General features: G+C 41.7%; 2 non-coding genes across 2 annotated transcripts; both read right to left on the bottom strand.

The window, feature by feature from the left end:
• Positions 1–7,185: 7,185 nt before the first annotated feature.
• On the bottom strand, positions 7,186–7,349 carry LOC147271588 (U1 spliceosomal RNA). The gene has a single exon (XR_015116686.1). It is a non-coding gene; the product is annotated as a U1 spliceosomal RNA (small nuclear RNA).
• Positions 7,350–8,125: 776 nt separating this feature from the next.
• Positions 8,126–8,316, bottom strand: LOC147271587 (U2 spliceosomal RNA). Its single transcript, XR_015117060.1, has one exon. It is a non-coding gene; the product is annotated as a U2 spliceosomal RNA (small nuclear RNA).
• Between the last annotated feature and the right edge of the window lie 15,925 nt (positions 8,317–24,241).

Raw genomic sequence — 24,241 nt, 5'->3', positions numbered from 1 at the left:
CTCCTCTCCTCTCCTCTCCCCCTCTCTCCTCCTCTCCTCCCTGCACATTTTTGGAACTGTCATTACCACTACTTGTTGCACTTTGTAGTTTGGCCTTGGTGTCTCGCAGTCTCTCTGTGTTTCCACAGATCCACCTGAGCCCCAACCGCCGCCTGCATCGCCCCCCCCCCCCCCTCTTATTCCCTACTGTTACACCAGCCTGCGCTCCCCTTCCATGAACCAGTCTACCATCCAGTCCCCCATCAAGCTGGCTTGCTCTCCCTGCCTCCCCTACCAGAAGCTTCCTTCTTCAGCTGTTATTAACATTTCCGTGTTTCTCACATTCTGCATTGTAAACTGTTTTCTTGTCTGTAACAACATCTCCTGCACGTCTGTCCGTCCTGGGTGAGGGATCCTCCTCTGTTGCTCACCCTGAGGTTTCTCAGATTTTTTCCTGTTAAAAGGGTTTTCTATGGAGTTTTTCCTCAGTCGATGTGAGGGTCTAAGGGCAGAGGATGTTGTTATGATGCCATGTGAAGCCCTTTGAGACAAACTGTTTGTGAAAACGGGCTCTACAAAGAAAATTGCCTTGCCTCCCCGTCCATGTGTGGGTTCTCTCTGGTACTCCGGCTTCTTCCCACCGTCCAAAGACATGTAATTTGGGACGAGGCTGATTGATACTCTAAATTGACTGTAGGTATGAATGTGAGTGTGAATGTGAGTCTCTGTGGCGCTCGGCTGTTAACAGAGAGGCTGGTGGTTGGAGCCCCCCAGGGACCAGGACCAGGCTCTACTGGTGCTGAGGACTCTGTTGATCAGCTGCTGAGTTGCTACTTGATGTCAACATTGGTCTGTTTCATCCTGAGTAGTTTGATCCTAGCAGAGTCGCTGCATCAATGATCTGAATGTGGACGGACAGACTGACCCTCCACAGCAGACGCCTGTGACAGATCTCTTGATGAGACGCTTCAGTCTTCAGTTTTAGTAGCAGTGTGGAGGAGGCCGGCCGGCTGTGGTTAAAGTGGTGGGAGCTCTGGAATGAAGGGGGTCACTGTTTGGTTCTCAGATGCTCCAGCTCAGGTTAGCGAGGTGGTGGAGAAATGAGTGAGAGCTCTGCCAGTTGGAGCCTCTTGGGTCACGGGAGGCTTCACTCCTGGAGGTGGAAATGATGAGGAGTTTGTTGAAGCCACTCCCCTCTGTAGGGCTGGTGGCGCAATGGATAATGCGTCTGACTTCGGATCAGAAGATTCTAGGTTCAACTCCTGGCTCAGTTCAAACTTCATAAACAAAAGCTTTCACACCTGAAGTGAGAACCAGTGATCAAAGTCACTGAAGTCCTCCCAGGTTTCCTCCTTGTCTGCTGGAAACATGAACACATGAATGATCCTGCTGCCTCTCATGTTCAGCTGCACTTGACAGTGACAGCAGGAGAACAAAAATCCCAGTGTGTCATCAACATTTCCTGTCAATCAATGATAGAAGCTGTTGAGTTTCTGGATCAGAACAAGGAGGAAGGAGCCCCAATGAAAGAGAGATGGTTCTTGATTCTGATTTTGTTCTTCACTCCTACACCAGAGAGTGAAAGTGTGGGCTGGCTGGGAGCAACTGCCTGCTTCAGAGTGGGAGGAGCCTCAGGACTTTCCAGTGAGAGCTGCAAACTTCCACCAGCGCCCAGTGCCAGCAGGTCTTCATGATGGAGCTGAGAAGAACACAACAACACCAGAGCACTGGAGAATTACTGTGTTCTCTTTTGGTGTCCCAGTGTTAATTTGAGGATCTAAACCTGATATTTAGAAAATCAGACAGCACAAAAAAAGAAAATGCCACCACATCATTGAAATTTTCTGTTATACAAATGAACGTGTTGACTCTTTTTGTATAAGCCCTGCCACTGAGGTCCCCAACATGAGCTGGAGTTGGGAATCTTGAACTGAACCTGGTATCACAGCGACACCTGTTGCTGCAAAATGGAACAGCAACATTGAACCAAGTACAGGATTGGAGGGAGACTGATGGTCTCTGTTTGGGTTTTTGAAGGACAAGGAGGGTGTGGGTTCAAGCTGGATTCTCAGAGACTATTTCCTCTGCTACTCTTACGTCCACTTCTGTCAACGTGCAGACATCTTTCTCGTTTCTGCGTACTTCAGGTGACAGCAGAGCTGCTGAGATGGCTGGTTGCTGCTGGAGGAAACGGTCCAGCATCTCCAGTGAGCTATTCCAACGTGTCACCACGTCAATCACCATCTTGTGCTCAGGAAGCTCCAGCACCCTTTGCTTCTCACTGAGGATGTGGCTCGCCGTAGAGCTACGATGAAAAAATGCAGCGATGCGTCTGACTCTGCCGAGCAAGCGTGCAGCTGTAGGGACTTAAATTAAGAAGGTGTGCAAAGCAACCAATGTGCAACAAGCCCGTCATCTCCGCAGCGCGGACAATATTTGCTGCTGAGTTTTCTCGCTGTGTGGCTGGTTTCCACGGCTCTGGTTTGAAGAACATGGCATGCGAGGATCCAGTCGCTAATGTAGTGAGCTGTAATGGTCAGATATGAATGATGATGTCATCAGGGCTTTGACAGTAGCTAGAATTCTGTCTTTGATCTCAGGAGGACATGAAAGAAAGACAATTGAGGAAAGTAGAAGAGAGCATGGCAGCATGATGGTGCAGTGGTGAGCACTGTGGCCTCACAGCAAGAAGGTTCTGGGTTTGAGTCCAGGCTCGGGTGGGGAATCTTTCTGTGTAGAGCCTGCATGTTCTCCCCATGAATGCATGGGTTCTTTCCAGGTACTCCAGCTTCTTCCCACCGTCCAAAGACGTGTAATTGGGGACGAGGCTGATTGATACTCTAAATTGACCGTAGGTATGAATGTGAGTGTGAATGGTTGTTCGTCTCTGTATGCTGACCCTGTGATGGACTGGTGACCTGTCCAGGGTGAACCCCACCTCTGGCCTGTAGATGCTGGGATAGGCTCCAGCCCCCTCGACCATCAATGTAGGTCTTTTGTTAATTTCATGCCACATGAAATTATTGTTGGTCACTTTTCTAGCGACTGTCTCACAGTGGCAAGACAAGAACACTTCTACTTTTGATGATGACAGTTTGTTCAACACTAAACTTCATCTAGTACCATGTTGTCAAACACTGGAACCTCCACAGCACCTGAACAGGGACTTGAACCCTGGACCCTCACATTAAAAGTCTGATGCTCTACCGTCTGAGCTCCTCAGGCTCTTTCTACAGCATTGAGACAGGAACAGAAACACCTGTGAAGGTCAAACTGATGCTTTCTTGACTTGTTCAGTCCTCCATGTTGAAGTCCACCATGCTTTTGATTGGCTCTGATTCTCTGTGGCAAAATCCAACAAGAGGCTCCAAAATGTCCTGAATGTCACAAGAATGCACAGGACAAGATGTTAGTTTCCTTCATGTCTGCAGTTCCTCCACTGGAAAGTAAAGTCAATGCTGCTCCTCTGCTGAAACCTGGGATCGGACCAGGGACCTTTAGATCTTCAGTCTAAGGCTCTCCCAACTGAGCTGGTTCAGTTCTGAGTGAGGGCCCTGCTTCTCTCATTTATAATCTCTTCCACTCTCACTGGACCTTAGAGAGGATTGGAGCTTCTGAAGTCCTGACACATTGAACAGTTCTCCAGCACCATTTTTGATGAAGGTCTGGATCACACCAGCCTTTTTTGTTTGACTTCTTCCAGTTGCCTCAACATTGTGTGAGCCAATAATTCCACATCTGTACCAGACACACCTCTGGTTGGTGGGTTGATGGATCTTTCTGTTCTAACAGTGTCTTTTATCTTGCTTTTATCTTTTCTATCTTTTCTTTGTATCTGCATTCTGTGGTGCACAGTGGCTCTGGAAGAGCGCTCTATCTCACTATTGTCATTGTACCCCCCCCCCCCCGTACAACGAAAATAAAAGATTCTGATTCCGATTCTGACACACACGAACACACACACACACACACACACACACACACACACACACACACACACACACACACGCGTGTATCAACATGATGTTCCGAATGTTTCACTGTCTGTGGTTGTCCAGCTCTCCTTGCCTCTTCACTGTCATTGTCAGAACTCGGAGCAGTCTTCCTCTCCAGGTGATGTCTCTGAGTGATGATGATTGCTGTCTGTTCAACCAGCTTCATTTGTTGATATCTGAGAAGGACTGAAGACAGCAAAGTGTGCTGATTGGCCAACAACCCCTCACAGGTCAAAGGTCACTGCTCTGAGGCGGACCAGTTTACTGTAACAGTGGTGGCACCATCCACTGCTGGCGCTCTCTTCAGTGCTTCTTGTTTCTGCCCTTTGTGTGTGAGCTCCTAGAGCAGCTGGTCCGGCTCCTCCCCTTTTCTTTTCTATTCCACAAATTTATTTTTTTGATTTTCTGTTTTTGTAATTCATCATCGATCTCGGCTCACGGTCGCTACACTCTTGACCTCCTGTGAGCCTTGAAGAGAGAGAAGCCACCTTTGTGTCGGAGAAGAGCAGCTTAGTCCAGGCAGCCAGCAGCCTGAGACCAGAGGGTAGCCCATCAACGCGCTTCCCTTCTTCATCGAGCGAATCTCAGCGGGAGCCACGGTCGACGAGGTGGAGGCTTTGGAGGCCGTCCTCCCACCAGTTCGTTGGAGAGGCGTCGTACATCGATGGGAGAATCCAGCTGAGAACGTCAGCCGGTTACGTTGGTTTTCACCGATTCAGGCCTGGACTCCTGTCTCGCTGCCAAACTCCGCCTGACTCCGTAGAGCTGGTCAGCCTCCACTCAGTCCTCTTCATTTGGTTGGAGGTCACTATCGTTCATCCTACACACCTTTCCACCTGCCTCTTAGCCGTCTACTTGAAGCTCAGATAAATCCAGGCTAATTCATACCTGCTACTCAATATGGGCCTTAATTACTCTGCTGGAATTATCACTCTGTCTTAAGGGTTTTCTTAATTGTATTAAATCCTCTTTAATTTCCAAGAAGTCTTCCAACTCATTCATTCATGCAAGCCACTGATCCACAAGAACTCATTGATGAGCTTCAACCTGAGACTGATTGTTTCTCGTTGGACGAGACACCCATTCAATGAGACTCATTGTCAGTCCATTGAAATCTACTGGTGTTCCTGGTGAGTTGATTTAACAACATGAGCTGACAGAATCTACGTTCAGGTAGGAACCACCACATCCAGGGGTCTGGACCTTTGAGCAGGCAGAGCCATCAAAGTAGCAGACTAAGCTAGCAGACATTAGCATTGAGAAGAAACTGATACCTGAGCCTACTTTTGGGTCTGGTCAGGTGATGACACAATAATATGACATCATTGTCAGACTGACGCCTGCTCAACACTGACCAAACGCCGCCCTATTGCATTGTGGGAAATTTCTGCTTGGCTCGCGTCCATCAAAACACACAAAGAAATTTCTCCAGAATCAGGATTGACAGTGGATACAATTGAGTCCACACTGGTTTTTCATTCTGAGTCGGGTGCAGGTGTGGAATTTCAGACACAGTCTGTGTTTGTGTTGTTCATTCAGTGATTTTTCTTACAATTCCCAATCAAAGCCCCACATTGCTGATGAACTCAAAATGATGCTAACAGTAATGTAGTGATAGTTGCTAATAAACTAAGTGATGCTGACAGTCATGTGGTTAGAGTTTCGATTAACCTCAAAGTAATGCGACAGTGATTTCAGAAGAATTGCTAATGATCTCAAAATGATGCGACAGTGATGTCGTAAGAATTGCTAATAAACTCAAAACGATGCAAACAGTAATGTAGTGATAGTTGCTAATAAACTCAGTGATGCTTACAGTCATGTAGTAAGTGTTTCGAACAACCTCAAAATGATGCTGACAGTCATGTAGTCAGAGTTGCTAAAAACCACAAAATAATGCGACTGTGATGTCGGAAGAATTCCTCATGATCTCAAAATGATGCGACGGTAATCTAGTAAAAGCTGCTAATAAATTCAAAATGATGCTAACAGTAATTTAGTGAAAGTTTCGAATAACCTCAAAGTGATGCTGACAGTCATGTGGTTAGAGTTTCGAGTAACCTAAAAATGATGCGGACAGTAATGTATTAAGAGTTGCTAATAACCTCAAAATAATGCGACAGTGATTTTAGAAGAATTGCTAATGAACTCAAAATGATGCTAACAGTAATGTAGTGATAGTTGCTAATAAACTCAGTGATACTTACAATAATGTAGTAAGTGTTTCGAACTCCCTCAAAATGATGCTGACAGTCATGTAGTAAGAGTTGATACTAAACTCAAAATAATGCGACAGTGATGTCAGAAGAGTTGGTAATGAAGTCAAAATGATGCTACAGTGATGTAGTAAGAGATGCTAAAAAACTAAGAATGATGCTGACGGTAATGTAGGAAGAGTTGAAACTAACGTTAAAATGATGCTACACTGATGTCATAAGAATTGCTAATAAACTCAAAATGATGCTGACAGTCATGTAGTGATAGTTGCTAATAAACTCAGTGATGCTTACAGTAACGTAGTAAGTGTTTCGAATAACCTCAAAGTGAAGCTGACAGTCATGTAGTAAGAGTTGCTACTAACCTCAAAATAATGCTACAGTGATGTCGTAAGAATTGCTAATGATCTCAAAATGATGCTAACAGTGATGCCGGAAGAATTGTTAATGAATTCAAGAATGATGCTGACAGTAATGCAGTGATAGTTGCTAATAAACTCAAAGTGATGCTGACAGTAATTTATTAAGAGTTGCTACAAACCTTAAAATAATGACACAGTAATGTAGTAAGAGTTGCTATGAAACTAAAAATAATGCGACAGTGATGTAAGAAGAATTGCTAATGATCTCAAAATGATGCGACAGTGATGTCGTAAGAATTGAGAGTCCGGGTTTTCCAAGTTGATCTCCTCCCACGCATGAATTCTCTGGTATCATTCCACTTACTGCGAAGACGAGCCGTGGATGTATTGTCCTGAGCCCAGGGCTTGTCAGATACCATGACCCTCAACTAAATGTGGCAGAAACCCTGCCCTCTTCATTTAGGGCTGGAAGGTGTGAGAGATACTGGGAGCTCATCGAGGCTACGTCCTCCGCGGTCTCCTCAGGCTGGCCAGCACAAGAGGAGACTGCCAACTGGCCGGGACAGGCAGTCACCGTTGTTGTTGCTGCCGTCGTCGGCCTTTCTTTCTTTCTTTCGTTTTTTCACACGATCACAGGGGAGAGCGCGGACGCAGTCCCCCACTGACAGAAATTATGCAGTTGAGATTCCCACATTTGGGGAATTCACCAGGGTCAGCACAGCCCCAGTGCAATGGCTGAGCCTCACCCGGGGAGAACCACCTTGCTGATCATGGTATCTCCCCTGCCAGGTAAGTATGACTCGCTGAGCTTAGGAACAGACATGAGCTCCAGGGACACAGCCTTCTGACTGACAGGCAGGGAGGCCGACACAGCGCCTGATCTTTCCTACCTTGTGCCAATCTGTTGCGTGCGCAGCCCCCTTTGTTTCTCACAACGATGCCAGATGTCGGATATCCCAAGCCCGGGAAGCTCGACCGATGCCGTTTTCAAGGCTGACCTTCTCGCTGGGGGCACCAGCGTGGCCTCTAACCGCACGCATCGTGCCCCGCAGTAAAAAAAAACAATCTCCGTCCGCTTTCACCCTTGGATGGAGCGTCGCGACCATGAGAGCTGTCAACGCAAGCGGCCCAATTCCGAAAGACTGAAGGCAGCAAGCTGGGGTTTCACATTTCAACATCAAGTTCACAACCCATCTCTGGGCAAAACACGCACATTGAAGGTTCAGGTCTTTCAGAGTGCATTCCAAAGCCTTTTGGGAAAGGCTCCGAGAGCAGTGCCGTCAGCGGACCTCCATCCTTATCTGGAGTGCAAACGGAGCCACAACTTGACGCCCAGCGGCAGCGCGGGCGGAAATCCAGCCCCGGCCTCATGTGCAGCACTCGAGAGTTGGCCTGAAGAGCACGGGATTTTCTCCTGACAAAAGGGGAGGGGCCCGCACTGTTCCTGGAAGGCCATTGCGGCCGCAGGTTGAGAAAAAGCTGCAGGGCAGGAGGAGAACCCTGGTCCGGTTTTGGGTGGAGCAGGTGAGCGAGTGCCTGGCGGAGGCTTGTTTTATTTCCGACAAGAAATGCGGGGCATTGCACCACTCCTGGAAATACTGCAACACCAGGTTGATGCGTGGAAAGGACGGAGCAAGCTCCCGTTCCATCTCCCTGTTCCAAAAAGCAATTTAATATATGGTTCCCGGATAGGGAACGTACCAGATATTAAACTGATAAGAACAGATACTACACTTGATCTTAGCCAAAAGGCCGAGAAGCGATGCCTGTCAGCCACCCGACGTGAGAGCCAGCACCCCCGGTACAGCCAATCCCGGCCGCGGCTGTGGGCAGGAACTGCAACATTTTGGGTGGCGACACAAAATGCAGTGCCATAAACACTACATCTGGCACACTGGTTGTCCCCACTGCTATCCAAAGCAAAGGCAATCGGTGCCTTCACCCTGCTATGCTAGTGGGGCGACTCAAAGTAAAACAAAGCAGTGTTCAAAGCCACAAGCCAGCGACTCATCCTGGACTCGGGGTTTTCCAAGTTGATCTCCTCCCATGCATGAATTCTCTGGTATCATTCCACTTACTGCGAAGACGAGCCGTGGATGTATTGTCCTGAGCCCAGGGCTTGTCGGACACCATGACCCTCAACTAAATGTGGCAGAAACCCTGCCCTCTTCATTTAGGGCTGGAAGGTGTGAGAGATACTGGGAGCTCATCGAGGCTACGTCCTCCGCGGTCTCCTCAGGCTGGTCAGCATAAGAGGAGACCGCCAACTGGCCGGGACAGGCAGTCACCGTTGTTGTTGCCGCCGTCGTCGGCCTTTCTTTCTTTCTTTCGTTTTTTCACACGATCACAGGGGAGAGCGCGGACGCAGTCCCCCACTGACAGAAATTATGCAGTTGAGATTCCCACATTTGGGGAATTCACAAGGGTATCCAAAGCCCGGGAAGCTCGGCCGATGCCGTTTTCAAGGCTCACCTTCTCGCTCGGGGAACCAGCGTGGCCTCGAACCGCATTAGAATTGCTAATGAACTCAAAATGATGCTAAAAGTAATGTTGTGAAAGTTTCGAATAACCTCAAAGTAATGCTGACAGTCATGTAGTAAGAGTTGCTACGAAACTCAAAATAATGCGACAGTGATGTCGTAAGAATTGATAATGATCTCAAAATGATGCGACAGTGATGTCGTAAGAATTGCTAATAAACTCAAAATGATACTAACAGTAATGTAGTGAAAGTTTCGAATAACCTCGAAGTGATGCTGACAGTCATGTGGTTAGAGCTGCGAGTAACCTAAAAATGATGATGACAGTGATGTCGTAAGAATTGCTATTGAACTCAAAACGATGCTAAAAGTAACGTGGTGATAGTTGCTAATAAAATCAGTGATGCTGACAGTAATGTAGTAATAGTTGCTAATAACCTCAAAATGATGCGACAGTGATGTCGTAAGAATTGCTAATGAACTCAAAATGATGCGACAGTGATGTCAGAAGAATTGCAAATGAACTCAAAATGATGCTGACGGTAATCTAGTAAGAGTTGCTAAAAAAACTCAAAATAATGCGAATGTGATGTCGTAAGAATTGCTAATAAAGTCAAAATAATACTGACATTATTGTAGTAATAGTTGCTACGAACCTCAAAATGATGCTACAGTGAGGTCGTAAAGATTGCTAATAAACTCAAAATGATGCTACAGTGATGTAGGAAGAATTGTTAATTAAAGAATGATGCTGATGGTAATGTTGTGAGAGTTGCGAAAAACCTCAATATGATGATTACAATAATGTCGTAAGAATTCCTAATGAACTCAAAATGATGCTACAGTGATGTTCTAAGGATTGCTAATAAACTCAAAATGATGCTAACAGTAATGTAGTGATAGTTGCTAACAAAGTCAAAGTGATGCTGACAGTAATGTAGTGAAAGTTTCGAATAACCTCAAAGTGATGCTGACAGTCTTGTAGTAAGAGTTGCTACGAACCTCAAAATGATGCTCCAGTGATGTAGTGAGAGTTGCTTAAAACCTTAAAATGATGCTGACAGTGATGTAGTGAGAGTTGCTACAAAGCTCAAAATGATGCTACAGTGATGTGGTGAGAGTTGATAGTAATTTCAAAATCACGCTTAAGTGATGTAATGAGAGTTGCTACTTTCCTAAGAAATGATGCTACAGTGATGTGGTGAGAGTTGCTACGAATCCCAAAATGATGCTACAGTAATGTCGCGAGAGTTGCGACTATCCTCATAATTATGCGACAGTGACGTACTGAGGGATGCTATTTACCTAAGAAATGATGCTACAGTGATGTGGTGAGAGTTGCTACAAATGTCCAAATGATGCTAGAGTGATGTAATGAGAGTTGCTACTAACCTAAGAAATGATGCTACAGTGATGTGGTGAGAGTTGCTACTTACCTAAGAAATGATGCTACAGTGATGTGGTGAGAGTTGCGACTATCCTCAAAATGATGCTACAGTGATGTGGTGAGAGTTGCTACTTACCGAAGAAATGATGCTACAGTGATGAGGTGAGATTTGCTACGAACCTCAAAATAATGCTACAGTGATGTCGTGAGAGTTGCGACTATCCTCAAAATGATGCGACAGTGATGTGGTGAGAGTTGCGAGGAACCTAAGAAGTGATGCTACAGTGATGTGGTGAGAGTTGATAGTAATTTCAAAATAATGCTAAAGCAGTGTAATGAGAGTTGCTACTTCCCTAAGAAATGATGCTACAGTGATGTAGTGAGAGTTGCTACGAACCGCAAAATGATGCTCCAGTGATATAATGAGGTTTGCTATTTACCTAAGAAATGATGCTACAGTGATGTGGTGAGAGTTTCTACAAAGCTCAAAATGATACTGAGAGTAATGTAGTGAGTTGCTACGAATTTCAAAATGATGCTAAAGTGATGAAATGAGAGTTGCTAATAACCTCAAAATGATGCTGATAGTGATGAAGTGAGAGTTGCTAAAAATCTCAAAATGATGCTACAGTGATGTTGTGACAGTTGCTAAAAACCTCAAACTGATGCTACAGTGATGTAGTGAGAGTTGCTACTAATCTCAAAATGATGCTGACAGTGATGTAATGAGAGTTGCTACTAACCTAAGAAATGATGCTCCAGTGATGTCGTGAGAGTTACTAAGAACCGCAAGATGATGCAACAGTAATGTCGTCAGAGTTGCTACGATGCTCAAATGATGCTACAGTGATGTAATAAGAATTGCCACTAACCAAACAAATGATGCTACAGTGATGTAGTGAGAGTTGCGAAAAACCTCAAAATGATGCAACAATAATGTAGTGAGAGTTGCGACGAACCTCAAAATGATGCTGATAGTGATGTCATGAGAGTTTCTACGAACCTCAAAATGATGCTGAAGTGATGTAATGAGAGTTGCTACTAACCTAAGAAATGATGCTACAGTGATGTGGTGAGAATTCTACGAACCTCAAAATGATGCTGACAGTAATGTAGTGAGAATTGCTACGAACCTTTAAATGATTCGACAGTGGTGTAGTCAGAGTTACTACTATCCTCAAAATGATGCTTCAGTGATGTAGTAAGAGTTGCTACTATCCTCCAAATGATGCTACAGTGATGTGGTGCGAGTTGCTTCAAATCTCAAAATGATGCTCCAGTGATGCAGTAAGAGTTGCTTAAAACCTTAAAATGATGCCACAGTGATGGGGTGAGAGTTGCTACTAATCTCAAAATGATGCTAAAGTGATGCAGTAAGAGTTGCTTAAAACCTTAAAATGATGCTGACAGTCATGTAGTGAGAGTTGCTTAAAATCTCAAAATAATGCGACAGTGATGTGGTGAGAGTTGCTACTATCCTTCAAATGATGCTACATTGATGTAGTGAGAGTTGCTTAAAATCTCAAAATGATGTGACAGTGATGTAGTGAGAGTTGCTAAAAACCTCAAAATGATGCTGACAGTAATGTGGTGAGAGTTGCTAAAAACCTCAAAATGATGCTCCAGTGATGTAGTGAGAGTTGCTACTAATCTAAAAAATAATGCCAAAGTGATGTAGTGAGAGTTGCTTTAAATCTCAAAATGATGCTCCAGTGATGCAGTAAGAGTTGCTTAAAATCTCAAAATGATGCAACAGTGATGTGGTGAGAGTTGCTACTATCCTCCAAATGATGCTACAGTCATGTAGTGAGAGTTGCTAAGAACCTAAAAATGATGCTACAGTGATGTAGTGAGAGTTGCTAAAAACCTCAAAATGATGCTGACAGTAATGTAGTGAGAGTTGCTACGAATCTCAAAATGATGCTACAGTAATGTAGTAAGAGTTGCGAAAAATCTCAAAATGATGCTACAGTGATGTAATGAGAGTTGCTAAAATCCTAAAAATGATGCTACAGTGATGTAGTGAGAGTTTCTTAAAATCTCAAAATGATGCGACAGTGATGTGGTGAGAGTTGCTACGATCCTAAAAATGATGCTACAGTAATGTATTAGGTTGACTAAAAACCTCAAAATGATGCTCCAGTGATGCAGTAAGAGTTGCTTAAAACCTTTAAAAATGATGCTGACAGTCATGTCGTGAGAGTTGCTACTATCCTCCAAATGATGCTACAGTGATGTCGTGAGAGTTGCTAAAAATCTCAAAATGATGCTGCAGTGATGTAGTGAGAGTTGCTACTAATCTCAAAATGATGCTAAAGTGATGCAGTAAGAGTTGCTTAAAACCTTAAAATGATGCTGACAGTCATGTAGTGAGAGTTGCTTAAAATCTCAAAATGATGCGACAGTGATGTGGTGAGAGTTGCTACTATCCTTCAAATGATGCTACAATGATGTAGTGAGAGTTGCTTAAAATCTCAAAATGATTTGACAGTGATGTAGTGAGAGTTGCTAAAAACCTCAAAATGATGCTGACAGTAATGTGGTGAGAGTTGCTAAAAACCTCAAAATGATGCTCCAGTGATGTAGTGAGAGTTGCTACTAATCTAAAAAATGATGCTAAAGTGATGAAGTGAGAGTTGCTTCAAATCTCAAAATGATGCTCCAGTGATGCAGTAAGAGTTGCTTAAAACCTTAAAATGATGCTGACAGTCATGTAGTGAGAGTTGCTTAAAATTTCAAAATGATGTGACAGTGATGTGGTGAGAGTTGCTACTATCCTCCAAATGATGCTACAGTGATGTAGTGAGAGTTGCTACGGACCTGAAAATGATGCTCCAGTGATGCAGTAAGAGTTGCTAAAAAACCTCAAAATGAGTCTGACAGTCATGTAGTGAGAGTTGCTAAGAACCTAAAAATGATGCTACAGTGATGTAGTGAGAGTTGCTAAAAACCTCAAAATGATGCTGACAGTAATGAGGTGAGAGTTGCTACAAATCTCAAAATGATGCTACAGTAATGTGGTAAGAGTTGCGAAAAATTTTAAAAATGATGCTGAAGTGATGTGGTGAGAGTTGCTAAAATCCTAAAAATGATGCAACAGTAATGTAGTGAGAGTTGCTACGAACCTCAAAATGATGCTACAGTAATGTGGTGAGAGTTGCTTAAAACCTCAAAATGATGCTACAGTGATGTAGTGAGAGTTGCTATGGACCTGAAAATGATGCTCCAGTGATGCAGAAAGAGTTGCTTAAAACCTCAAAATGATGCTACAGTGATGTGGTGAGAGTTTCTTAAAATCTCAAAATGATTCGACAGTGATGTGGTAAGAGTTGCGAAAGACCTCAAAATGATGCTGACACTAATGTGGTGAGAGTTGCTAAAAATCTCAAAATGATGCAAGAGTGATATAGTGAGAGTTGCTACGAACCTCAAAATGATGCTCCAGTGATGTGGTGAGAGTTGCTACTATCCTCCAAATGATGCGACAGTAATGTGGTAAGAGTTGCTAAAAATCTCAAAATGATGCTAAAGTGATGTGTTGAGATTGAAAAAAAAATCAAAATGATGCTGTCAGTAATGCAGTGAGAGTTGCTACGACCCTCAAAATGATGCTACAGTGATGTAGTGAGAGTTGCTAAAAACCTCTTAATGATGCTACAGTGATACAGTGAGAGTTGCTACTCATCTAAGAAATGATGCTAAAGTGATGTAGTGAGAGTTGCTTCAAATCTCAAAATGATGCTGACAGTAATGTGGTGAGAGTTGCTAAAAACCTCAAAATGATGCTCCAGTGATGTAGTGAGAGTTGCTACTAATCTAAAAAATGATGCTAAAGTGATGTAGTGAGAGTTGCTTCAAATCTCAAAATGATGCTCCAGTGATGCAGTAAGAGTTGCTTAAAACCTTAAAATGATGCTGACAGTCATTTAGTTAGAGTTGCTTAAAATCTCAAAATGATGCTACAGTGATGTGGTGAGAGTTGCTACTATCCTCCAAATGATGCTACAGTGATGTAGTGAGAGTTGCTACGGACCTGAAAATGATGCTCCAGTGATGCAGTAAGAGTTGCTTAAAACCTCAAAATGAGTCTGACAGTCATGTAGTGAGAGTTGCAAAGAACCTAAAAATGATGCTACAGTGATGTAGTGAGAGTTGCTAAAAACCTCAAAATGATGCTGACAGTAATGTAGTGAGAGTTGCTACGAATCTCAAAATGATGCTACAGTAATGTGGTAAGAGTTGCGAAAAATCTCAAAATGATGCTGAAGTGATGTGGTGAGAGTTGCTAAAATCCTAAAAATGATGCAACAGTAATGTAGTGAGAGTTGCTACGAACCTCAAAATGATGCTACGGTAATGTGGTGAGAGTTGCTTAAAACCTCAAAATGATGCTACAGTGATGTAGTGAGAGTTGCTACAGACCTGAAAATGATGCTCCAGTGATGCAGTAAGAGTTGCTTAAAACCTCAAAATGATGCTACAGTGATGTGGTGAGAGTTTCTTAAAATCTCAAAATGATGCGACAGTGATGTGGTAAGAGTTGCGAAAGACCTCAAAATGATGCTGACAGTAATGTGGTGAGAGTTGCTAAAAATCTCAAAATGATGCTAAAGTGATATAGTGAGAGTTGCTACGAACCTCAAAATGATGCTCCAGTGATGTGGTGAGAGTTGCTACTATCCTCCAAATGATGCTACAGTGATGTAGTGAGAGTTGCTTAAAATCTCAAATGATGCAACAGTGATGTAGTGAGAGTTGCTACGATCCTCAAAATGATGCTACAGTAATGTATTAGGTGGCTAAAACCTCAAAATGATGCTACAGTGATGTAGTGAGAGTTGCTATGGACCTGAAAATGATGCTCCAGTGATGCAGTAAGAGTTGCTTAAAACCTCAAATTGATGCTACAGTGATGTGGTGAGAGTTTCTTAAAATCTCAAAATGATGCGACAGTGATGTGGTAAGAGTTGCGAAAGACCTCAAAATGATGCTGACAGTAATGTGGTGAGAGTTGCTAAAAATCTCAAAATGATGCTAAAGTGATATAGTGAGAGTTGCTACGAACCTCAAAATGATGCTCCAGTGATGTGGTGAGAGTTGCAACTATCCTCCAAATGATGCGACAGTAATGTGGTAAGAGTTGCTAAAAACCTCTTAATGATGCTAAAGTGATGTGTTGAGAGTTGAAAAAAAAATCAAAATGATGCTGTCAGTAATGTAGTGAGAGTTGCTACGGACCTCAAAATGATGCTCCAGTGATGCAGTAAGAGTTGCTTAAAACCTCAAAATGATGCTACAGTGATGTGGTGAGAGTTGATAGTAATTTCAAAATCATGCCAAAGTGATGTAATGAGAGTTGCTACTTACTTAAGAAATGATGCTACAGTGATGTGGTGAGAGTTGCTACGAACCTCAAAATGATGCTTCAGTGATGTGGTGAGAGTTGCTACTTACTTAAGAAATGATGCTACAGTGATGTGGTGAGAGTTGCTACGAACCTCAAAATGATTCTACAGTGATGTAGTGAGAGTTGCTACAATCCTCAAAATGATGCTACAGTAATGTATTAGGTTGACTAAAAACCTCAAAATGATGCTCCAGTGATGCAGTAAGAGTTGCTTAAAACCTTTAAAAATGATGCTGACAGTCATGTAATGAGAGTTGCTACTATCCTCCAAATGATGCTACAGTGATGTCGTGAGAGTTGCTAAAAATCTCAAAATGATGCTGCAGTGATGTGGTAATAGTTGCTAAAAACCTCAAAATGATGCTGCAGTGATGTAGTGACAGTTGCTACTAATCTAAGAAATGATGCTAAAGTGATATAGTGAGAGTTGCTACGAACCTCAAAATGATGCTCCAGTGATGTGGTGAGAGTTGCTACTATCCTCCAAATGATGCTACAGTGATGTAGTGAGAGTTGCTTAAAATCTCAAATGATGCAACAGTGATGTAGTGAGAGTTGCTACGATCCTCAAAATGATGCTACAGTAATGTATTAGGTGGCTAAAACCTCAAAATGATGCTACAGTGATGTAGTGAGAGTTGCTATGGACCTGAAAATGATGCTCCAGTGATGCAGTAAGAGTTGCTTAAAACCTCAAATTGATGCTACAGTGATGTGGTGAGAGTTTCTTAAAATCTCAAAATGATGCGACAGTGATGTGGTAAGAGTTGCGAAAGACCTCAAAATGATGCTGACAGTAATGTGGTGAGAGTTGCTAAAAATCTCAAAATGATGCTAAAGTGATATAGTGAGAGTTGCTACGAACCTCAAAATGATGCTCCAGTGATGTGGTGAGAGTTGCAACTATCCTCCAAATGATGCGACAGTAATGTGGTAAGAGTTGCTAAAAACCTCTTAATGATGCTAAAGTGATGTGTTGAGAGTTGAAAAAAAAATCAAAATGATGCTGTCAGTAATGTAGTGAGAGTTGCTACGGACCTCAAAATGATGCTCCAGTGATGCAGTAAGAGTTGCTTAAAACCTCAAAATGATGCTACAGTGATGTGGTGAGAGTTGATAGTAATTTCAAAATCATGCCAAAGTGATGTAATGAGAGTTGCTACTTACTTAAGAAATGATGCTACAGTGATGTGGTGAGAGTTGCTACGAACCTCAAAATGATGCTTCAGTGATGTGGTGAGAGTTGCTACTTACTTAAGAAATGATGCTACAGTGATGTGGTGAGAGTTGCTACGAACCTCAAAATGATTCTACAGTGATGTAGTGAGAGTTGCTACGATCCTCAAAATGATGCTACAGTAATGTATTAGGTTGACTAAAAACCTCAAAATGATGCTCCAGTGATGCAGTAAGAGTTGCTTAAAACCTTTAAAAATGATGCTGACAGTCATGTAATGAGAGTTGCTACTATCCTCCAAATGATGCTACAGTGATGTCGTGAGAGTTGCTAAAAATCTCAAAATGATGCTGCAGTGATGTGGTAATAGTTGCTAAAAACCTCAAAATGATGCTGCAGTGATGTAGTGACAGTTGCTACTAATCTAAGAAATGATGCTAAAGAGATGTGGTGAGAGTTGCTTCAAATCTCAAAATGATGCTCCAGTGATGCAGTAAGAGTTGCTTAAAACCTTAAAATGATGCCACAGTGATGGGGTGAGAGTTGCTACTAATCTCAAAATGATGCTAAAGTGATGCAGTAAGAGTTGCTTAAAACCTTAAAATGATGCTGACAGTCATGTAGTGAGAGTTGCTTAAAATCTCAAAATGATGCGACAGTGATGTGGTGAGAGTTGCTACTATCCTTCAAATGATGCTACAATGATGTAGTGAGAGTTGCTTAAAATCTCAAAATGATGTGACAGTGATGTAGTGAGAGTTGCTAAAAACCTAAAAATGATGCTGACAGTAATGTAGTGAGAGTTGCTACTAATCTAAAAAATGATGCTAAAGTGATGTAGTGAGAGTTGCTTCAAATCTCAAAATGATGCTCCAGTGATGCAGTAAGAGTTGCTTAAAACCTTAAAATGATGCTGACAGTCATGTTGTGAGAGTTGCTTAAAATCTCAAAATGATGCGACAGTGATGTGGTGAGAGTTGCTACTATCCTCCAAATGATGCTACAGTGATGTAGTGACAGTTGGTACGGACCTGAAAATGATGCTCCAGTGATGCAGTAAGAGTTGCTTAAAACCTCAAAATGAGTCTGACAGTCATGTAGTGAGAGTTGCTAAGAACCTAAAAATGATGCTACAGTGATGTAGTGAGAGTTGCAACGAACCTCAAAATTATGCTGACAGTAATGTAGTGAGAGTTGCTACGAATCTCAAAATGATGCTACAGTGATGTAGTGAGAGTTGCTTCTATCCTCCAAATGATGCTACAGTGATGTAGTGACAGTTGCTTAAAATCTCAAATGATGCTACAGTGATGTAGTGAGAGTTGCTACGGACCTCAAAATGATGCTCCAGTGATGCAGTAAGAGTTGCTTAAAACCTCAAAATGATGCTGACAGTAATGTAGTGAGAGTTGTTAAGAACCTCAAAATCATGCCAAAGTGATTTAATGAGAGTTGCTACTTACTTAAGAAATGATGCTACAGTGATGTGGTGAGAGTTGCTACGAACCTCAAAATGATGCTACAGTAATGTGGTGAGAGTTGCTACGAACCTCAAAATGATTCTACAGTGATGTAGTGAGAGTTGCTACGATCCTCAAGATGATGCTACAGTAATGTATTAGGTTGACTAAAAACCTCAAAATGATGCTCCAGTGATGCAGTAAGAGTTGCTTAAAACCTTTAAAAATGATGCTGACAGTCATGTAATGAGAGTTGCTACTATCCTCCAAATGATGCTACAGTGATTTCGTGAGAGTTGCTAAAAATCTCAAAATGATGTGACAGTGATGTGGTAATAGTTTCAAAAAACTAAAAGTGATGTAGGAAGAGTTGCTAAAAACCTCAAAATGATGCTGCAGTGATGTAGTGACAGTTGCTACTAATCTAAGAAATGATGCTAAAGTGATGTGGTGAGAGTTGCTTCAAATCTCAAAATGATGCTCCAGTGATGCAGTAAGAGTTGCTTAAAACCTTAAAATGATGCCACAGTGATGTGGTGAGAGTTGCTAAAAACCTCAAAATGATGCTGACAGTGATGTAATGAGAGTTGCTACTAACCTAAGGAATGATGCCACAGTGATGGGGTGAGAGTTGCTACTAATCTCAAAATGATGCTAAAGTGATATAATGAGAGTTGCTACTAACCTAAGAAATGATGCTACAGTGATGTGGTGAGAGTTGCTACTAACCTCAAAATGATGGTGACAGTCATGTAGTGAGACTTGATGCTAACCTTAAAATGATGCTGACAGTGATGTCGTGAGAGTTTCTTTGAACCTCAAAATTATGCTACAGTGATGTAATGAGAGTTGCGACAAACCTAAGAAATGATGCTAACAGTGATGTAGTGATAGTTGCTAAAAACCTAAAAATGAGGCTCCAGTAATGTCGTGAGAGTTGCTACTATCCTCAAAATGATGCTAAAGTACTATGGTGAGAGTTGCTACTAATCTCAAAATGATGCTGAAAGTGATGTCGTCAGAGTTTCTACGAACCTCAAAATGATGCTACAGTGATGTAATGAGAGTTGCTACAAACCTAAGAAATGATGCCACTGTGATGTGGTGATAGTTGCTACTAATCTCAAAATGATGCTAAAGTGATGTAGTGAGAGTTGCTAAAAACCTCAAAATGATGCTGACAGTAATGAGGTGAGAGTTGCTACGAATCTCAAAATGATGCTACAGTAATGTGGTAAGAGTTGCGAAAAATTTTAAAAATGATGCTGAAGTGATATGGTGAGAGTTGCTAAAATCCTAAAAACGATGCAACAGTAATGTAGTGAGAGTTGCTACGAACCTCAAAATGATGCTACAGTAATGTGGTGAGAGTTGCTTAAAACCTCAAAATGATGCTACAGTGATGTAGTGAGAGTTGCTATGGACCTGAAAATGATGCTCCAGTGATGCAGAAAGAGTTGCTTAAAACCTCAAAATGATGCTACAGTGATGTGGTGAGAGTTTCTTAAAATCTCAAAATGATTCGACAGTGATGTGGTAAGAGTTGCGAAAGACCTCAAAATGATGCTGACAGTAATGTGGTGAGAGTTGCTAAAAATCTCAAAATGATGTCAGAGTGATATAGTGAGAGTTGCTACGAACCTCAAAATGATGCTCCAGTGATGTGGTGAGAGTTGCTACTATCCTCCAAATGATGCATCAGTAATGTGGTAAGAGTTGCTAAAAACCTCTTAATGATGCTACAGTGATACAGTGAGAGTTGCTACTCATCTAAGAAATGATGCTAAAGTGATGTAGTGAGAGTTGCTTCAAATCTCAAAATGATGCTGACAGTAATGTGGTGAGAGTTGCTAAAAACCTCAAAATGATGCTCCAGTGATGTAGTGAGAGTTGCTACTATCCTCCAAATGATGCATCAGTAATGTGGTAAGAGTTGCTAAAAACCTCTTAATGATGCTACAGTGATACAGTGAGAGTTGCTACTCATCTAAGAAATGATGCTAAAGTGATGTAGTGAGAGTTGCTTCAAATCTCAAAATGATGCTGACAGTAATGTGGTGAGAGTTGCTAAAAACCTCAAAATGATGCTCCAGTGATGTAGTGAGAGTTGCTACTAATCTAAAAAATGATGCTAAAGTGATGTAGTGAGAGTTGCTTCAAATCTCAAAATGATGCTCCAGTGATGCATTAAGAGTTGCTTAAAACCTTAAAATGATGCTGACAGTCATTTAGTGAGAGTTGCTTAAAATCTCAAAATGATGCGACAGTGATGTGGTGAGAGTTGCTACTATCCTCCAAATGATGCTACAGTGATGTAGTGAGAGTTGCTACGGACCTGAAAATGATGCTCCAGTGATGCAGTAAGAGTTGCTTAAAACCTCAAAATGAGTCTGACAGTCATGTAGTGAGAGTTGCTAAGAACCTAAAAATGATGCTACAGTGATGTAGTGAGAGTTGCTAAAAACCTCAAAATGATGCTGACAGTAATGTAGTGAGAGTTGCTACGAATCTCAAAATGATGCTACAGTAATGTGGTAAGAGTTGCGAAAAATCTCAAAATGATGCTGAAGTGATGTGGTGAGAGTTGCTAAAATCCTAAAAATGATGCAACAGTAATGTAGTGAGAGTTGCTACGAACCTCAAAATGATGCTACAGTAATGTGGTGAGAGTTGCTTAAAACCTCAAAATGATGCTACAGTGATGTAGTGAGAGTTGCTACGGACCTGAAAATGATGCTACAGTGATGCAGTAAGAGTTGCTTAAAACCTCAAAATGATGCTACAGTGATGTGGTGAGAGTTTCTTAAAATCTCAAAATGATGCTAAAGTGATATAGTGAGAGTTGCTACGAACCTCAAAATGATGCTGACAGTAATGTGGTGAGAGTTGCTAAAAATCTCAAAATGATGCTAAAGTGATATAGTGAGAGTTGCTACGAACCTCAAAATGATGCTCCAGTGATGTGGTGAGAGTTGCTACTATCCTCCAAATGATGCTACAGTGATGTAGTGAGAGTTGCTTAAAATCTCAAATGATGCAACAGTGATGTAGTGAGAGTTGCTACGATCCTCAAAATGATGCTACAGTAATGTATTAGGTTGCTAAAACCTCAAAATGATGCTACAGTGATGTAGTGAGAGTTGCTCCGGACCTGAAAATGATGCTCCAGTGATGCAGTAAGAGTTGCTTAAAACCTCAAAATGAGTCTGACGGTAATGTAGTGAGAGTTGCTACGAATCTCAAAATGATGCTACAGTAATGTGGTAAGAGTTGCTTAAAACCTCAAAATGATGCTACAGTGATGTAGTGAGAGTTGCTACGAATCTCAAAATGATGCTACAGTAATGTGGTAAGAGTTGCGAAAAATCTCAAAATGATGCTGAAGTGATGTGGTGAGAGTTGCTAAAATCCTAAAAATGATGCAACAGTAATGTAGTGAGAGTTGCTACGAACCTCAAAATGATGCTACAGTAATGTGGTGAGAGTTGCTTAAAACCTCAAAATGATGCTACAGTGATGCAGTAAGAGTTGCTTAAAACCTCAAAATGATGCCACAGTGATGTGGTGAGAGTTTCTTAAAATCTCAAAATGATGCGACAGTGATGTGGTAAGAGTTGCGAAAGACCTCAAAATGATGCTGACAGTTATGTGGTGAGAGTTGCTAAAAATCTCAAAATGATGCTAAAGTGATATAGTGAGAGTTGCTACTAATCTAAAAAATGATGCTAAAGTGATGTAGTGAGAGTTGCTAAAAACCTCAAAATGATGCTGACAGTAATGTAGTGAGAGTTGCTACGAATCTCAAAATGATGCTACAGTAATGTGGTAAGAGTTGCGAAAAAATTTCAAAATGATGCTGAAGTGATGTGGTGAGAGTTGCTAAAATCCTAAAAATGATGCAACAGTAATTTAGTGAGAGTTGCTACGAACCTCAAAATGATGCTGACAGTAATGTGGTGAGAGTTGTTAAGAACCTCAAAATCATGCCAAAGTGATGTGGTGAGAGTTGCTACGAACCTCAAAATGATGCTACAGTAATGTGGTGAGAGTTGCTACGAACCTCAAAATGATTCTACAGTGATGTAGTGAGAGTTGCTACGATCCTCAAAATGATGCTACAGTAATGTATTAGGTTGACTAAAAACCTCAAAATGATGCTCCAGTGATGCAGTAAGAGTTGCTTAAAACCTTTAAAAATGATGCTGACAGTCATGTAATGAGAGTTGCTACTATCCTCCAAATGATGCTACAGTGATTTCGTGAGAGTTGCTAAAAATCTCAAAATGATGTGACAGTGATGTGGTAATAGTTTCAAAAAACTCAAAATGATGCTCCAGTGATGTAGTAAGAGTTGCTACGAACCTCAAAATGATGCTACAGTGATGTAATGAGAGTTGCTACTAACCTAAGAAATGATGCTACAGTGATGTGGTGAGAGTTGCTACTAATCTCAAAATGATGCTAAAGTGATGTAATGAGAGTTGCTACTAACCTAAGAAATGATGCTACAGTGATGTGGTGAGAGTTGCTACTAACCTCAAAATGATGGTGACAGTCATGTAGTGAGACTTGCTGCTAACCTTAAAATGATGCTGACAGTGATGTCGTGAGAGTTTCTTTGAACCTCAAAATGATGCTACAGTGATGTAATGAGAGTTGCTACTAACCTAAAAATGATGCTAAAGTACTATGGTGAGAGTTGCTACGATCCTCAAAATGATGCTAAAGTACTATGGTGGGAGTTGCTACTAATCTCAAAATGATGCTGAAAGTGATGTCATCAGAGTTTCTACGAACCTCAAAATGATGCTACAGTGATGTTGTGAGAGTTGCTACTAATCTCAAAATGATGCTAGAGTGATGTGGTGAGAGTTGCCACTAACCTAAAAATGATGCTTACAGTAATGTCGTAAGAGTTGCTACTATCCTCCAAAATGATGCTTCAGTAATGTCGTGAGAGTTGCTACTATCCTCAAAATGATGCTGAAAGTGATGAAGTGAGAGTTGCTACAAACCTCAAAATGATGGTGACAGTGATGTAGTGAGAGTTACTAAAAACCTCAAAAGGATGCTGACAGTAATGTAGTGAGAGTTGCTAAAAACCTGAAAATGATGCTGACAGTGATGTAATGAGAGTTGCTTCGAACATCAAAATGATGCTACAGAGATGTAATGAGAGTTGCTACAAACCTAAGAAATTATGCCACAGTGATGTAGTGATAGTTGCTACTAATCTCAAAATGATGCTAAGGTGATGTTGTGAGAGTTGCTACTAACCGAAAAATGATCCTTACAGTGATGTCGTTAGAGTTGATCCTATCCTCCAAAATGATGCTTCAGTAATGTAGTGAGAGTTGCTACTAACCTTAAAATTATGCTGACAGTGATGTCGTGAGAGTTGCAATGAACCTAAAAATTATGCTGACAGTAATGTAGTGTGAGTTGCGAAAATCCTCAAAATGATGCTAACATTGATGTCGTGAGAGTTGTTACCGACCTCAAAATGATGCTAAAGTGATGTGGTGAGAGTTGCTACTAACCTAAGAAATGATGCTCCACTGATGTAATGAGAGTTGCTACTAACCTAAGAAATGATGCTACAGTAATGTAGTGAGAGTTACTACTAAATTAAAAATGATGGTGACAGTGATGTAATGAGAGTTTCGACGAACCTCAAAATGATGCAACAGTGATGTAATGAGAGTTGCTACTAACCTAAAAATGAGGCTCCAGTGATGTCGTGAGAGTTGCTACTATCCTCAAAATGATGCTACAGTG

This window comes from Aulostomus chinensis, chromosome 1, assembly GCF_037954235.1.
Source record: "Aulostomus chinensis isolate RoL2024-O1b breed Wild chromosome 1, RoL_Achi_v1.0, whole genome shotgun sequence".
In the NCBI taxonomy this organism is placed as follows: domain Eukaryota; kingdom Metazoa; phylum Chordata; class Actinopteri; order Syngnathiformes; family Aulostomidae; genus Aulostomus; species Aulostomus chinensis.
This window is presented reverse-complemented; position numbering and strand designations above follow the sequence as displayed.